The following is a 16503-nucleotide window of genomic DNA, read 5'->3' as shown; positions in this document are numbered from 1 at the left end:
ACATCCTCAAAAAACTCCAGTAGATTAGTCAAGCATGATTTGCCCTTGGTAAATCCATGTTGACTCGACCCGATCCTATCATTGCTATCCAAATATGCCGCTACTTCATCCTTAATAATGGACTCTAGCATCTTCCCCACCACAGATGTTAGGCTAACTGGACGATAGTTCCCCGTTTTCTCCCTCCCTCCTTTCTTAAAAAGTGGGATAACATTAGCCATTCTCCAATCCTCAGGAACTGTCCCCGAATCTAAGGAACATCAGAAAATGATCACCAATGCATCCACAATTTCTAGAGCCACCTCCTTTAGTACCCTGGGATGCAGACCATCTGGACCTGGGGATTTGTCAGTCTTCAGCCCCATTAGTCTACCCATCACCATCTCTTTCCTAATGTCAATCCACTTCAGTTCCTCTGTCACCCTCTGCCTTTTGTCCATCCTTACTTCTGGGAGATTTCTTACGTCTTCCCCGGTGAAGATAGATCCAAAGTACTTATTAAATTTGACTGCCATCTCCCTGTTTCCCGTAATAATTTCACCCGATTCGGTCTTCAAGGGCCCAACATTGTTCCTAACTAACTTCTTTCCCTTCACATACCTAAAAAAGCTTTTGCTATCCTTAATATTCCTGGCTAGCTTGCCTTCTACCTCATTTTTTCTTCCTGAATTACCTTTTTTGTTAAATTCTGCTGCACCTTAAAAATTTCCCAATCTTCTATCTTCCCACTCAGCTTGGCTCTGCTATACTTCTTCCTTTTTAACACAATGCTATCTCTGACTGCCTTTGTCAGCCACGGTGGCCCCTTTCCCCTCTTTGAGTCTTTCCTTCTCTGGGGAATAAACTGATCCTGCACCTTGTGCATTATTCCCAAGAATACCGGCCATTGCTGTTCCACTGACAATTCTGCTAGGATGCCCGCCCAGTCAACTTCAGCCAGCTCCTCCCTCATGGCTCCATAGGCTCCTTTGTTCAACTGCAAAATTGACCCTTCTGATTTGCCCTTTTCCCTCGCTAATTGCAGATAAAAACTTATCATGTTATGGTCACTACCTCCCAATGGCTCCTTTACTTCAAGTTCTCTTATCAAATCCTGCTCATTACACAGCACTAAATCCAGCATAGCGCTCTCCCTGGTCAGCTCTCGTACCAGCTGCTCCAAGAATGCATCCCGGAGGCACTCTATAAACTCCCTTTCCTGGGGTCCAGTACCTGCTTGATTTTCCCAGTCCACTTGCATATTGAAATCCCCCATAACTACTGTGACATTACCCTTGCCATATGCCAACATTAACTCACTATTCAGCTTGCACCCAATATCCATGCCACCGTTTGGAGGCCTGTAGATAACACCCATTAGGGTCTTTTTGCCCTTACAGTTCCTCAGTTCTATCCACACTGACTCTACTTCTGCTGATTCAGTGTCCCCCCTTGCAAGGGACTGAATCTCATTCCTCACCAACAGGGCCACCCCACCCCCTCTGCCCACCTTCCTGTCCTTACGATAGCATGTATACCCTTGAAAATTCATTTCCCAGGTCTGATCTCCTTGCAGCCATGTCTCTGTTATCCCAACAACATCATACTTACCCATTCGTATCTGAGCTTCAAGCTCGCCTACCTTATTCCTGACACTCCGTACATTCAGATATAGGATTTTTAACCCATTTCTCCTCTCTCCATTCGTATTAATGTTCCAAAATTGTGTCGTTCCTACCTGTCCTCTACCCTCCATCTTGCTATCCTCTCTCTCATTCTGGATCCCCTCCCCCTGCAAATTTAGTTTAAACCCCCCCGAGCAGCATTAGCAAACCTTCCTGCAAGAATGTCAGTACCCCTCCAGTTCAGGTGTAAACCGTCCCGTTGGAACAGATCCCATCTTCCCTGGAACAAATCCCAATTATCCATAAACCTGAAGCCCTCCCTCTCGCACCATCCCCTCAGTCACGTATTAATCTGCCTAATCTTCCTATTCCTCTCCTCACTCGCATGTGGCACAGGTAGCAATCCTGAGATTGTTACCCTGGATGTCCTGCCCCTCAACTTAGCACCTAACTCCCTGAACTCCTTACGCAGGACCTCCTCTCTTTTCCTGCCCACATCGTTAGTCCCTACATGGATCACAACATCTGGGTTCACGCCCTCCCTCCTGAGAATAACCTGAACCCGATCTGAGGTATCCCAGACCCTGGCACCAGGGAGGCAACAGACCATCCGGAATTCCCGATCATCCCCACAGAAATCCCATCTATCCCCCTGACTATAGAATCCCCTATCACTACCACTCTCCTCTCTTCCTTCTTCCCCTTCTGAGTTGAGGGTCCACCCTTGGTGCCAGAGACCAGACCTCCGCAACTAGTTCCTGGTAGGTCATCCCTACCAACAGTATCCAAAGCGGTATACCTATTATTGATGGGGACAGCCACAGGGGTGCTCTGCTTTCTCTGCCTGCTCCCTTTCCCTCTCCTGACAGTTACCCAGTTACTCTCCTCCTGTCTTATCAGTGTGTCTATCTCCCCGATAACTCTTATCTACCTCTGCCTCCAACTCCCGAATGATCCGTAGTTCGTCCAGCTGCTGCTCCAATTCCCTAACTCAGTCTGCTAGGAGCCGCAGCTGGACGCACCTATTGCAGGTGTGGTCATCAGGGACAACTGTGCTGACCCTGACCTCCCACATACTGCATACGGAGCACATCCCTGCTCTAACTGTCTCCCCCATATCCTGCTCCCAGATTAGTTACAACAAATCAAGATAAAAAGTACCCACCAGACCTCACCTTATATCTCAGCAGCACGTACTCAGGCTTACCGGCTTCCTCTTAGCGAAGTCCCTGTGTGCCGAAGCCCCTTGTGCCAAAGCCCGACCACTCTGCTTCCCTCTCACTCCGCCGCCCGCTCCGACGCTGCCCGCTCTAGAGGCTGTTTGCCTTTTAAGCTGCCCGCCCCGTGCCTGCGCAGTCCAGCCCCCCCACTCAAGCACTTAAAAACTTTTACAACCCTACTAAAAGCACCTTAAAACAACAAACTAACCCTAGTAAACTACACCCCTCTTAAAAACTAAGCTCTACACTTAAAACCCACTAAAAAAGATAAAAGAAACACTTAGCTTTTCCGAGGTGATTCCACCAGCAGACCTATTTTCCCATGCCATCCCTTTTCCAAAGGAGTCAATTCTTCCATGACTTTCACCTCCACCAACCACTCCCCATGTGAAACACTTGCACTTTTACCTTTTCCCTTCCGACCATTCAGGGGGACCTAAGCAATCATTCTCGGCGAAGCAGCAATTCATTTGCACTGCTTCCAGTTTAGTGTACTGCATTCACAATGTGGTCTCTTCTGCAGTGGAGGGACAAAATTAAAATTGTGTGCTATTCTGGTCACCCCATTACAGGGAGGATGTGGAGGCTTTGAAGAGGGTACAGAAGAGGTTCACCAGGATGCTAGCTGGATTAGAGGGTATTAGGTATAAGAAGAGGATGGACAAAGTTGGACTGGTTTCTGTGGAGCATTGGAGGCGGAGGAGAGATGTGATAGAGGTCTATAAAATTATGAGGGCATAGATAGGGTAGATAGTCAGGGTCTCTTTCCCAGGGTAGAAATGTCAATTACTACAGGATATAGCTTTAAGGTGAGAGTGGGAAAGTTTAAAGGAGATGTGCAGGGTAAGTTTTTTTTGCATGGAGAGTCCTAGGTGCCTGGAACACGCCACCAGGGGTGGTGGTTGAAGCAGACGTGATAGTGGCATCTAAGAGGCATTTAGACAGGCACATGAACCGGCAAGAAATGGAGGAATATAGATCATTTGCAGATAGATAGGTTTACTTTAATTTGGCATCATGATTGGCACAGACATCATGGACCGAAGGGCCTGTTCCTGTGCTTGTTCTGTGCTCTATTTCTATTATCTAAATGAGCAGTTCCAAATTTATTACAGGACATTACTTCATCAACTGGGACCGAGTTAGATTTGAATTAAGAGAACTTTGTCTGCCAGTCATGGTTCCCATTTTGCAGAACACCTCTGTTCAGTCTGTAAGGGTGATCCAAAGCTTGAGTTTGTCACTTTAATTCTCCAACACTTTGACTTCTCTGTCTTTGACTTCTTACACTATTCCAATTACATTAAATAAACTGATCAGCATGTTGCAACCCCCAGGACTCAATACTGATTTCAACAATTCCATAGAACCAGTTTTTCCTGTTTGTTCCTAGTCCAGCATGTTGTTTTACTTTTGAAGCTTCCCTCATTCATCTCTCTGCTCCTGACAGATCAGTCGTGATGAACATTTCCCCTCTTGAACAGCACAGCAGACAAAGCAACAGTATCACAAGGACAACCTTGGTCTCCACCCTATCGCGACATTGTTCTTGCCGCCTACCCCACCCCCACACACTTATTACCTCACTTTTCCAGTTCTGATAATTGACCTGAAAGGCTAGCTCTGTTTCTCGCTACACAGAGACTATCTGCCCTGTTGAGTATCCCGAGCATTTTGTGTTTCTATTTCCTTTAAGTATCCTACTAGATCAAGAATGCTGGAAGGTCAGGAGAAGGTTCCCCTAGGACACTAGTGTAGCTTGTTGTGTTAGTCAGTGGAATTATTTTGCCAGCTCTTACCCGGGAACTGGAATAATATTGCTCAAGCTCTCATCCTCTTGGAAGTGTAACTGTGATTTGGTCTCTGTCCTAAGACATTGCAAAGACAGGCAGAATACCAGAGAAATTGTGTTCAAAGTTCCTGCCTAATTTTACACCCACTATACTTGGGAACAGTGTGACGATTAAAATCTGCTATCAAATTGCTCATACATATTTTACGGCATTATTTTTCCAGCTAGTAACTAATTCTCAGAAAAGGGAATTGGAACATGAGAAACTGTCGATATTTGGGGAAATGGTGCAAACAGGCACGTAGCCTCAATCTACAAAGTTTCTCAATGATACGGCGTCCTAAGATTTTTCAAAGTTGTGCCACACGGCCCATTGTTACGTGGGCAGGAGCGGCCGGGTTGCTCCGACAAGATAGCACCCCGCCCCCCTCGTTATATTCTGCATGGGGAAATCAAACAGTGCCGCAGAAACTTAATTTGCTGCGGTTTAAGTGCAACCTATACCTCACGGATAACAAGCTGATTGGGGGACGTCAGCAACTAGGTGCAAAACGCTGGAGGAATTCAGCGAGTCAGGCAGCATCTGTGGGGCGAAATGGACAGTGGACATTTCAGGTTGAGACCCTTCATCTGGACTGAAAGATAGAGGGGTGATAGACAGTATAAAGCGCAAAAATATCTCAGGGAAATGTCAATGTTAAATGCCGGCAGCTGTTTCCACCAACATTTGGAGCATTGAAATTAATAATATTTACCACCTACCTACAGAGCATAGTACATTCTTAAGGGCATAGAAACAAGAACTGATTAAAAATCAACAGTTCCTCATAAACTGCAATACTGAACAACATCAGAAAAATAGATACTTTGGATGGATTGGAGGAGGCAGAGAGAGGGGGGGGGAGAAATGAAATGGGAGATGAATAGGGAGGCTGGAGGGGAGGGACAGGTGGAAGGTGGAAATGAGGGAGGAAAAAGCAAGGGAGAAGAGGTGGAGAAGGGTGAGGGGTGGGGAAAGAGAAGAGTGATATACGGAGAATGGAGCGAGGTAGGTGGAGTAGAACAGGTAAGGAGGGAAAGCAGGGAGGGGCAGAAGTTCAGAAGGAGCAATGGATGGGGAGGGCCAGCAAGAAAGAGTGGCAGTGAGGAGGGAGAGGTCACTGACATTGCTTCACTTATTCTTCCAATGAATTTGGAAGATTTTGCAGAGACAGCTTTGATGGGACCTTTCATCTGCATTAAGGTGCCTGCTGTAGGGAGTCCAGGTCTCAAATTATCTAAATACAGAGAAGTTACTCAGGTAATGTAATTGGTTTAATGACATCGATAAGTATTACCGTGAAAGCAGCAGCTCATCACCTCTGACCTTGCATCAATAATCAGTGGGGTACAGAACTAGTTTGGTCTAAAGGTGGCAGCTGATGTTGAATGATAGCGCTGACGAATGAATAATGGAGACATGATCACTGAGGGTTTATTGAACAGTAAGCCAGCAATTGATTACCACAAAGTCCTGGTTGACATAATTCAATAGTATCAAACACATAACAATAATCTTATTCCAAATAATTTAATGTGTTGAGAAATCAAGAAAAAGTTCAGACATTCAGGGAATGTAAATTGAACAAATCTCAAGAAAATAAAATCTATTAACTAAAACAGACAGGTATTAAATTTGGCCCTCAGTATGTTTTGATACTGTTGTTACCAATAATACTGCATTAAATCAGTTAGTGGCAGTAGGTTGCAGTTCCAAGCTCCACTTTAAGCTATCAGCACATTATCATAGCCAATGCTTCACAGCAGTGATGATTGACAGACTACAGCATTGGCAGAAGTGCTACTATTGACATGTTATGTTAAATCAAAACAGTGTTTCTCTGTAAAAGAACAGGAAGTCCTGTTTACCGTTTATCTCGTTGCTGTTACAGACTGTTATATTTGTCTACAAAACAGTGATCACTCTTCAAAAGTATATCTCGTACCTGAGAAACAAAAGGACTGCAGATGCTGGAATCTAGATGAAAAACACGATGATGCTGGAGGAACTCAGCAGGCCAGGCAGCATCCGTGGAGAGAAACAGGCGGTCAACGTTTTGGGTCAGAATCCTTCTTCAGAACTGAAGATAGGAGAATAGGGAAAGGGGAAGCCCAATATATAGGAGGGAAAAGCAGAGCAGTGATAGGTGGACAAAAGAGAGGAGGCGGGGTGGCCACAAGGTGGTGATAGGTAGATGCAGGTAAGAGATGGTGATAGGCAGGTGCGGGGGAAGAGGGGAGAGTAGATCCACCGGGGGATGGGTCAAAGGCAAGGTGGAAAAAAGGGGGGTAGAAAAAAAGAGAGATCAGCTAGGAAAGGGCACAAAAGAGGCATGGTAGGGAAGGGGGTTGGAGTGTAGGGGGAGAGGGGTTGTGGGGATTACTTAAAGTGGGAGGATTCAATGTTCAGGCCAATAGGCTGCAAAGGTCCCAAGACAGAAAATGAGGTGCTGTTCTTCCATTTTGCACTTGGAATTCTCCTGGCAGTGATGGAGGCCGAGGACTGATATATCTGTGATGGACTGCGAAGGGGAGTTGAAGTGACTGGCAATAGGGAGATGCAGGTCATGGTTACAGACAGAGCGCAGGTGTTCTACGAAACGGTGACCTAGTCTGCATTTGGTCTGGCCAATGTAGAGGAGGCCACACTTGGAGCACCAAACGCAGTAGATGATATTAAGGGAAGTGCAGGTGAATCTCTGTCTCACCCGAAAGGACTGTTTGGGTCCCTGGATGGAGTTGGTGCAGGGGCAGGTGTTGCACCCATGGCAGGGGCAGTGGAAAGATCCCGGGGTGGGAGTGGAATGGGTGGGGGTGGGGGGGGAGGAGTGAACTACAGAGTCGCAGAGAGAGTGGTCCCTGCGAAAGGCAGACGGGGGTGGGGAGGGGAAGATATGCTTGGTAGTGGGGTCCCGTTGGAGATGGTGGAAGCGGCGGAAAATGATGTGTAGGCTGGTGGGATGAAATGCGAGGACAAGGGGGACTCTATCCCTGTTGGGTCTTGGAGTGGGTGGGTTGGGGGTGAGAGCAGAGGTGCGGGAAATGGCAGAGATGTGGGTGCGAGCTCTCTCGACCACAGTAGGGGGGAAGCCACGGTTAGTAAAGAAGCTGGACATCTCGGATGTCCTGGAGTGGAAAGCCTCATCGTGGGAACAGATGTGGCAGAGGCGAAGAAATTGAGAAAATGGGATAGCATCCTTGAAAGAGACAGGGCGGGAGGAGCTGTAATCGAGGCAGCTGTGGGCATCAGTGGGTTTGTAGAAGATGTCAGTGGATGGGGAATCTCCTGAGATGGAGATGGAAAGATCGAGGAAGGAGGGAGAGGTGTCAGAGATAGTCCAAGTGAATTGGGGAGCAGGGTGAAAATTTGTGGCGAAATTTATGAAACTCTTGAGTCCTGCATGGGTGCAAGAGGTGGCACCAATGCAGTCGTCGATATAGCGGAGAAAGAATTGAGGGATGGAGTCGGAGTAGGCTTGGAACAGAGACTGTTCAACATAGCCATCGAAGAGGCAGGCGTAGCTGGGGCCCATGCGAGTGCCCATAGCTACACCCTTAGTCTGTAGAAAGTGAGAGGAATCAAAAATGAAGTTGTTTAGGGTGAGGACAAGTTCAGCCAGGCGGAGGAGAGTGTTAGTAGGAAGGGGACTGGTTCTGTCTCTGGTCAAGAAAGAAGCGGAGGGCAGTGAGGCCATCATGATGGGGAATGGAGGTGTATAGGAACTGGACGTCCATGGTGAAGATGAGGTTGTGTGTGACGGAAAACTTAAAGCTATGGAAGAGTTGGAGAGTGTGTGATTTGTCACAGACGTAGGCAGGAAGGGATTGGACGGGGGGGACAGGATAGTGTCCAGGTACGAGGATACGAGCTCCGTGGGGGAAGGGCATGTGGAGACAATAGGTCTGCCGGGACAGTCCACCTTGTGGATTTTGGGGAGGAGATTATCTAAATACAGGTAGAATGCAATTCTTACTGCTATCTTGCTAAATATCCCAATCTTCAGTAACATTACGCCATCTTAAAGGGGAAGTAACAATGCATTGGGTTCATTCTTGGAGGGCTTCAAGATCAGGACCAGTGTGTTCTAAAACTTTGGTTAATGTCAGTGGACTGAATTCATATCACTGTTTCAAAGAATTGTGAACTCCAATTTCTATTAAGGCCGACATTCCACCTTACACTCAGCTGTTGCACTGTTGGAGGTGCCTTTGTTTACCTGTGATGCTAAAGTAAGGTTCCATTTGCTCCCTCAAGTAAATGCAAAAGGATTTCATGGCGTTTTCAAAGAGAGGGGTGTTGTCTCTGGTGTTCTAACAATAATTATCCCTTACTTAAACACTCAACAAGCATGCCAATGTTCTGAACATTGTTATGCATTATATTGTAGGTGAGAGCTTGCACTGTGCTTCCCACTTTACAACTCTGCATTTCATACTCCAGCATGTTTTCTTTGTGGAATTGCCCTTCTTCAACTTTCTGTCCTCCTGGCAGATCAGTTATGATGAACTATATTCCCCTCTTAGACAGCACAGCAGAAAAAGCAACAGTGTTATCAGGACGACCTCAGTAGGGCATTGTTCTCTTCACCCCTTCCTGCACACCTATTCCCTCACTTTTCCATTTTGACAACGGGTCACTGACTTGAAACTTTAGCCCTGTTTCTCTCCTCACAGATATCATCCGATCTATTGACTATCCCCAGCATTTTGTGTTTTTATTTCCCTTGAGTTATTCTCCGAGATCAAGAATGCTGGAATGTTAGGAAAAGGCTCTAGCAGTCATTCCCAGGATACTAGCTTCGCTTGTAGCGTTAGTCAGACGAATCATTTCGCCAGCTGTTATCCGGAATTGGAATAACATTGTTCTCTCGCCCTCTTAGAAATGTAACTCCAATTTGGTCTCGGTCTGAAGACATTACGGAGGCGGGGAGAATTCTTGCCTTATTTTGCTGTTATTCTGCTTGAATAAGGTGTGATCAATGTGGTTTGGTTCACGGACGATTAAGATCTGCTGTCAAATTGGTCATACGTAATTTCCAGTATTATTTTTCCAGTTAATGTTTAATACTCAGAAGAGGGAACTGGAAAGTGAGAAACTGTCGACATTTGGGGAAATGGTGCGAACAGGCACGTAGTCTCAATCTATAAAGTTTCTCAATTATACAGCGTCGTGTGACTTTGCAAAATTGCGCCACACGGCCCATTGTTACCAGGTTGCTCCGACAAGATAGCACCCCGCCCCGCTCGTTCTATTCCGCACGGGGAAATCAAATAGTCCCTCAAAGACTTGATTTGCGGGGGTTAAGGTGTAAATTGTAGCCCGTGGATAACAGGTTGATTAGGGAACGTCAGAAGACGGTAACCAGAGTCGATTTGGAAAGGGTGGGAACTTAGAGGTTGGACCTTGGGTGGCGGAGAAAGGTATTTAGGAGATACAAGAGACTGCAGTTGCTGGAGAAACTCAGCAGGTCAGGCAACATCTGTGTGGGAAAATGGACAGTTGACGTTTGGAATCGACACCCTTAATCTAGACTGAATGATTAGAGGGGAGATAGTGCTCTTTCTGCTCTATTATTTATTCCTGTGGTTTCCTGGCAACTAAACGGTTAAACATCGTATAATTAACTGCCCTCTGAACGCAAGGGCACGGTGCTGTAGCAGCACGCCTGACAGATGTACCCGCAATGAGTTGGGGACCCAGACAGGCTGAGGGCCGGAAGAATCACCCTGCAGCTGAACTCACGCGTAAAGCAAAAATATCTCAACCAAGGAAACGTCAATGTTAAATGCCGACGGCTGTTTCCGCAAACGTTTGGAGCACCTAAATTACCCGTATTTACTAGCTAGCTACATTGCACATTCATAAGGGCATAGGCAGACAAAACCTGATTAAAATCCACGGTTCTTTATAAACGGCAACACTGAACCACACCAAAAAAATGATGTGTTTTGGACGGATCGGAAGGAGTACGAAGGAGATGGTGGAGAGCGAGGGGGGCAAAAAGTGTTGGGGGGAGGGGGGAGAGTGAACGGGGGGGTGGAGGTGGAGGGGGAGGGGAAGGGTGGGGGGGGAAAGGGTGGGGGGGGAAGGTGGGAGGGGAAGGTGGGAGGGACTGAGGGGGGAAGAGGGGAAACTTTAAAATGGGAGATGAAAGGGGAGGCTGTGGGGGGTGGGGGAAGGATGGAAATGGGAATAAGGGAGAAGTAAGAGGGAGAGAGGGAGGGAGAGAGGGAGGGAGGGAGAGAGGGAGAGAGGGAGAGAGAGAGGGAGGGAGGGAGGGAGGGAGGGAGGGAGGGAGGGAGGGAGGGAGGGAGGGAGGGAGGGAGGGAGAGAGGGAGAGAGGGAGGGAGGGAGGGAGGGAGGGAGGGAGGGAGGGAGGGAGGGGGAGGGAGGGAGGGGGAGGGAGGGAGGGAGGGGGAGGGAGGGAGGGAGGGAGGGGGAGGGAGGGAGGGAGGGAGGGGGAGGGAGGGAGGGAGGGAGGGAGGGAGGGGGAGGGAGGGAGGGGGGGGGAGGGAGGGAGGGAGGGAGAAGGGTTAAGGGAAAGATGTGGAGAAGGGGGTGAGGGACGTTGAGGAGAACAGGGAGAGAGGGTCGTGCAAGTAGGGAAAGGCAGAATTTCAGGAGAAGAATAAATGAGGGCCAACAAGGAAAGAGCGGCAGTCAGGAGGGGCAGGTCACGGACATTGGTTCACTTATCTAACGAATCTGGAAGATTTTGCAGAGACAGTTTTCATGGGTTTTTTCATCTGTGTTAAGATGCCTGCTACAGGGAGTCCAGGTTTCAAATTATCTAAATACAGGTAGTATGTAGTTCTTACTTCCATCTTATTAAATATCCCAATATTAAGTAACATTATTCTATCTTAAAGGGGAAGTAACAATGCATTGAATCATTCTTGAAGGGCTTCAAGATCAGGACCAGTGTGTTCTAAAACCTTGGAAAACGTTAGTGGATTGAATCCATATCACTGCTTCAAAGAAGGGTTCCGTTTTTTTTTTGAGGCTGAGATTCCATATTAAACTGCTATGTTGCATTGTTGGACGTGTCTTCTTCTAAATGTAACATTAAACTGAGGTTCCATTTGCTCCCTCAAGTAAATGCAAAAGAATTTCATGGCACTTTTCTAAGAGAAGGGTGTTCTAACAAGAATTATCCCTTACTTAAACACTCACCAAACCTGCTAATGTACCGGACATTGTCACACTGTCGTTGGTGGGAGTTTGCAAGTCTAAGTCAAAGTCAGACTCATGGACCATGAAGGTGTGTCTGGGTTTACTGAGTACTTCTTCTCTAGTGACAGAGATTTAGTTCCTCACTCCCTCTAGGCCTTATTATTATTATCATTATTGATATGTTACAAAATCAAGGTTGAAGACCAATCCAGCAGTGTGGGTGAGGGAGAAGGGGGTGTGCAATGGAGAGGGAGGAGACAGGGAATGGACAGAGAGAAAAGAGGGAGATAGGGAGGAAGGAGAGGGTGAGTATGGGGAGGAGAGCGAGAGGTGGCGAAAGGATGCTGCTGCTTTTACTGATCGAGCATGGACTAAACATTAGATCCAGACTCTTCAGGTAGAGTCACAGAGCCGAAGAGCACAGAAACAGGCCCTTCAGCCCACAAATCTACACTGATCAACAAGCACCTATTTACAGCAATCCTGCACTAACCCCTTTTTATTCTCCCTACATTCCCGAAACTTCTACCAGATTCTACCACTTAAGGGGCAAATTACAGCTGCCAATTAGCCTAACAACCTGCATGTTTTTGGGATGTGGGAGAAAACCGGAGCACCCAGAGGAAACCCACGCACCCAGTCACAGGGAGAACGTGTAAAGTCTGCACAGGTGAGGTTAGGATTGAACCTGGGTCTCTGGCGCTGTGCCACTGTGCCACCCTCAGGTATGAAGTCGAGACACTTCTATCTGCAGAAAGTGGTAGAAATTTGAAAAGTTATTTTGGAAACAACAAGCGATACTAGGTCACCTGTTCAACTTAAACTTGAGGTTGACAGATTTAACTTAAACAAAGCAAATCATGCAGCTCAGTCACACATCAGGAATGATCATGTCCATTAGGTGCAATGGCTTGCGGGGCTAAGCAAACAGTTCTGATGAAAGGCCAATGGCCTGAAACAGTAATTGTTTCACTCTCCACAGATGTTGCTTGATCTGCTGAGCATTGTCATTGTTTTCTGGTTTGATTTCATATTTACAACATCCACAGTTCATTTTGTTTATGCAAATAGGCTATTTCTGTTCCAAAGTTCTTCTGCAGGAGGGAGCATGGTCGGTGGTGGGGGGGGGGGGGGGGGGGGTGTGGAAGGGAGAGAAAGATAGATATACAGATGACAGATATACAAGAGAAAGCTAAAAAGACACAGTATGGGGCTGGGGTAACTGAAGGGTGGCAGATGATGATTGCAAAATATTGCAATTATATCAATACTCAGTGTGCTTAGTCCACTGCTCTATTCTGTCTAAACAGGCACACCTCAAACGCCATCTATAAATTCACCGATGACACCACTGTCGTTGGCAGAATATCAGATGGCGACAAGGTGGTGTACAGGAGTGAGATAGATCGGCTGGTTGAGTGGTGTTGCAACAACAACCTCGCACTCAACATCAGCAAGACCAAGGATTTGATTGTGGACTTCAGGAAGGGGAAGTCAGGAGAAGACACACCAGTCCTCATTGAGGGGTCAGTGGTGGAAAGGGTGAGCAGCTTCAAGTTCCTGGGTGTCAGCATCTCAGAGTATCCATCTTGGGCCCAACACATTGATACAATCACGAAGATGGCATGCCAGCAATTCTACTTCCAATGAAGATAAGCTTGAGGAGATTTGGTACGTCACCAAAGCCTCTTGCAAATTTCTACAGATATATGGTGGAAAGCATTCTAACTGGTTGCATCACCGCCTGGTATGGAGGCTTCAATGTGCAGCATCAAAAGAGGCTGCAGAGAGTTGTAGACTTAGCTAGCTCTATCACAGGCACAACCCTCCTCGCTGAAGACATCTTCAAGAGGCGGTGCCTCAAGAAGGCAGCAACCATCACTAAGGACCCTCACCATCCAGGACATGCCCTCTTCACATTACTACCATTGGGGAGGAGGTACAGGAGCCTGAAGACCCTCACTTAACATTTTAGAAACAGCCTCTTCCCCTCCACCATCAGATTTCTGAATGGTCCATGAACCCATGAACACTACCCTGTTATTCCTCTTTTGCACTATTTATTTTGTAACTTATAATGATTTTTATGTCTTGCACTGTACTGCTGCTGTAAAACAACACATTTCACAACATACGTCAGTGATAACAAACCTGATTCTGATATTAGCATTTGGCATCATTGCATTGTCAAATTATCACATGATTACAATCAATATTTGGATTTTCACATTTAATGTCAGAGGAACTATGCTCACTCAAACTGTTTTCCAGCCTCCTTCAGTTTTATTTTCAAATATGGTAAACTGATAAGATATCTTTATTACTCACATGTACATGGAAACACAGTGAAATACATCCTTTTGCGCAAGTCCTTTGTTAGTTGAGAATTACTACATTAACTGCAAGATGTTAATGTACTGATGACAAAAGTAGATATTTATTTGTGATCAAAATTACATCTTTGTGCTCTAATTCCATGGAATATATTACAAAATAGAATAAAAATAGAAAATGCTGGAAATAGCAGGTTAGGTCCCCAATAAAAGGTCTTTGACCTGAAACATAACCCTGTTTCTCTTCCCACAGATGCAGCTTGACTAACTATTATCAGGATTTCCTGTTTTTATTTTAGAGTTTCAACAACTGCAGCTTTTATTTTGATTTTCAAAAGAGAACACATGTTAAAATTAAAGAGGTAGATTTCAACCTGATATTAAATCTCAGGTTCCAGTATTTATTCCTAACCTGTAAAGAGTTGAAGGCAAAAAAGCACAACTTTTTGATGGGATGGGCTGCTGAACCAGCTTGATGACTCCACTGTTACTGTTTGCCATGATCTTCTCAAACCTCCCCATGTCAGCCTGTGTCAGTAAAGGTAAAACTCATGCAGCAGACATGCTAGATCCCATTGGGAAGTTTCTTTCAGAGCAGTTGTTTCACCGTGCTTTCCAAATCCAGGTTATTGTCAAATCATTTTTTGACATAATTCACCAGGTCAGGCAGTATTTGCCACTAGTATTATACAAAGTACACTCAAAAAATGTAAGTACAACCAGAACTCTGCACAAATAGCACTAGAACCATAGAACCATACAGCACAAAACAGGCCCTTTGGCCCACCATGTTGTGCCATCAAACCACCCTCACACTACCTAACCCCTTCCTCCTGCATATCCCCCCATCTCACACTCCTCCATATGCCTATCCAACAAGCTCTTGAATCTGTCCAATGTATCTGCCTCCTCCACCACCCCAGGCAGTGCATTCCATGCACCAACCACTCTCTGGGTGAAAAACCTCCCCCTGACATCTCCCCTGAACCTCCCACCCATAACCTTAATGCCATGTCCTCTCGTCTTGAGCATTGGTGCCCTGGGAAGGAGGTGCTGACTGTCTACTCTATCTATTCTTCTCAATATTTTATATACCTCTATCATGTCTCCTCTCATCCTCCTCCTTTCCAGTGAATAAAGCCCTAGCACCTTAAGCCTCTCCTCATATTCAATACTCTCTAATCCAGGCAGCATCCTGGTAAATCTCCTCTGCACCCTCTCCAATGCCTCCACATCCTTCCTATAATGAGGCAACCAGAACTGAACACAGTACTCCAAGTGTGGCCTAACTAGAGTTTTGTAAAGCTGCATCATCACCTCGCGGCTCTTAAACTCAATCCCGCGATTTATGAAAGCCAACATCCCATTGGCCTTCTTAACTGCTCTTTCCACCTGTGAGGCAACTTTCAATGAACTGTGAATATGAACCCCCAGATCCCTCTGCTCCTCCACACTGCCAAGTACCTTGCCATTTACCCAGTACTCTGCCCTGGAGTTTGTCCTTCCAAAGTGTACCACCTCACACTTCTCCGGATTGAACTCCATCTGCCACTTGTCAGCCCAGCTCTGCATCCTATCAATATCCCTCTGTAAACTCCAACAGCCCTCCACACTATCCACAACACCGCCTATCCAAGTCAGGATTAAACCTATCCAAGTCAGGATTAAACCTGGATCATGGTAGATGTGAGGCAGCAGAATTACCTTCTGCACAAACATTTCAAATGTGAGCATGCACGTATGTGATCTTTATCTTAGATAACCATAAATTGAGCTTCAAATCTCCTCCTATTCATGATAAACACCCTCCTTTTCTACCATTACAATTTTGATACGCATTTTCTCTCCATTCCCAAAACCTTGAGCTAAACCCATGACATTCCACTGAGTAATATTTCATTAATATCCATGCTGCTTTTCAAATTACACAACTCAAAACCTTCCACGTGAACTTAATTACTTTGGTTTTACAGGTCTTCATTGGTTTCTATCCAAAGTTTGACAAGCCACAAGCACTGTATATTGTCAAACAGATAGGCAGACAAAAGCTAAGTCAAAAGCTTTAAAGAGCATTTTAAACGTGGGAAGGTGAGGTAAAGATGTTTAGGGACATTCCAGAACTTAGGGCCCGGGCAATTGCTGCTGGCAGATCAATTTACATCGTGGATGAATGAGAGACCAGAATTGGAAGAGAACAGAGACATTAAAGGCTTGCAGCACTGGAGAAGGCTTCTGAAATTCAGGGCATGAAGGGATTTGGAAATAAGAGGAAGAATTTTTAAATTTAAGACAGTGGCTGACCACTAAAAAAGTGCAAGGCTAAGCTCTGGTCATGTGCTAC

At 46.1% G+C, this 16503-nt stretch overlaps 1 protein-coding gene across 1 annotated transcript in view; it reads right to left on the bottom strand.

Annotated features, from left to right (window-relative positions):
• The window catches only part of hk2 (hexokinase 2), a 100797-nt gene extending 94178 nt beyond the window's left edge, over nt 1–6619 (bottom strand). The window contains exon 1 of the mRNA XM_052041226.1: nt 6602–6619. The gene's annotated coding sequence lies outside the window, so the exon portion shown is untranslated. The remainder of the gene's footprint in view (nt 1–6601) is intronic.
• Nucleotides 6620–16503: the final 9884 nt, after the last annotated feature.

The sequence above is a fragment of the Pristis pectinata genome, chromosome 29 (assembly GCF_009764475.1).
Source record: "Pristis pectinata isolate sPriPec2 chromosome 29, sPriPec2.1.pri, whole genome shotgun sequence".
Classification (NCBI taxonomy): Eukaryota; Metazoa; Chordata; class Chondrichthyes; order Rhinopristiformes; family Pristidae; genus Pristis; species Pristis pectinata.
The sequence above is the reverse complement of the archived record's forward strand: the minus strand, read 5'-3'. Positions and strand labels throughout refer to the sequence as shown.